At 28.5% G+C, this 1,680-nt stretch overlaps 1 non-coding gene across 1 annotated transcript; it reads right to left on the bottom strand.

Annotated features, from left to right (window-relative positions):
- Positions 1–293: 293 nt before the first annotated feature.
- TRNAP-UGG lies at positions 294–365 on the bottom strand. Its single transcript has one exon. It is a non-coding gene; the product is annotated as a tRNA-Pro (tRNA).
- Positions 366–1,680: the final 1,315 nt, after the last annotated feature.

Below are 1,680 nucleotides of genomic sequence, written 5' to 3'. Positions count from 1 at the left end.
GAAAGAATACAATCAAACAATTTGTGTAATGCTCTTTTTGAAGTCGGGCTGGAGATGATCTTTATTCTTCCAAGAATATGTTTCATTCTCTATTCTCATGTTCTTGGTTCAATGTTTAAAATTCACATTTTAAATCATATTATCTTGCTTAATTCATTTTGATATAATATTGTTGGAGGCATTTTGAGAATCGAACTTGAAACCTCTCACACCCAAAACAATAATCATACCACTTTGACCAAATACCATTGATAACTATTTTTTTTTTTTTTTGTTTTTTGTTTCCTTTTGTCGGGGCATTCCGAGAATTGAACTCGAGACCTCTTGCACCCAAAGCAAGAATCATACCACTAAACCAAATGCCCTTATAATGGACCATATATTAGACCTCTTGCACCCAAAGCAAGAATCATACCACTAAACCAAATGCCCTTATAATGGACCATATATTAGACCTCTTGCACCCAAAGCAAGAATCATACCACTAAACCAAATGCCCTTATAATGGACCATATATTAAGTTGTTTCTGTTATGTATCATCATTATTTCATTTATTATTTTGTTAATGAAATCCATGATCAATTATTATTATATCTTTTAGATCTAGACCGCTGTTAAATTATTTACATAGGGTTTACGATAATTACTGTAGAGAGAAGAAAAAAGAATAGAAGTAGTAGAGAGAAGAAAAAAGAATAGAAGTAGTGTAAAAAGATAATTACTGTAGAAAGATAATTAATGTAGAGAGAGAAGAAAAAAGAATAGAAGTAATGTAAAAAGAATAAAAGTTATGTTAAAAAAGATATAATTACAGTAGAGAAAAGAAAAAAAATAGAAGTAATGTAAAAATTTGATAGTTCCATTTGAGACATATATCGTGGAGTACACAAGTATTAAAAGAGCATTTACTGTAGAAAAATAATTACTATATAGAGAAGAAAAACGAATAGAAATAGTAGAGAGAAGAAAAATTACTGTAGAGAGAAGAAAAAAGAATAGTCGTGTAAAAAGATAATTACTGTATAGAGAAGAAAAAAGAATAGAAGTAGTGTAAAAAGAATCAAAGTTATGTTCTAAAAAAGATAATTAGAAGTAGGGTAAAAATTTAATAGTTTCATTTGAGACATATATCGTGAAGTACACAAGTATTAAAAGAGCATTTACTGTAGAAAGATAATTACTGTAGAGAAAAGAAAAACGAATAGAAGCAGTAGAGAGAAGAAAAATTACTGTAGAGAGAAGAAAAAAAAGAATAGTAGTGTAAAAAGATAATTACTGTAGAGAGAAGAAAAAAGAATAGTAGTATAAAAAGATAATTACGGTAGAGAGAAGAAAAAAGAATAGTAGCGAGAATCATACCACCAGACCAAATGCTCTTTATAAAAAAAATGCAACATTTTTAACTCCTACTTAATATATTTTTTTCTCTCAAGTTTGAAATTTATTTTCTTGGACGGTTGTTGGACTATAAAACAAAAAATTGATGGTCTAGTATTTTACTTGTAAGTAAGGCATGTAATATTGAATTGTTCTAATATGCAAGTGTTATCAAATAAACTACAACCCAACAAATGAATCAAACTAATCAATTTGGGTTGGGTTGGATTTATTCGGCTCAGTTCATCAGTTTGTTTGATTTAATTCTTCTATTTTGCTTCGTATGACAAGAAAATGAAGTT

Source organism: Cucurbita moschata, unplaced genomic scaffold (assembly GCF_002738365.1).
Source record: "Cucurbita moschata cultivar Rifu unplaced genomic scaffold, Cmos_1.0 Cmo_Scf00102, whole genome shotgun sequence".
Classification (NCBI taxonomy): domain Eukaryota; kingdom Viridiplantae; phylum Streptophyta; class Magnoliopsida; order Cucurbitales; family Cucurbitaceae; genus Cucurbita; species Cucurbita moschata.
This window is presented reverse-complemented; position numbering and strand designations above follow the sequence as displayed.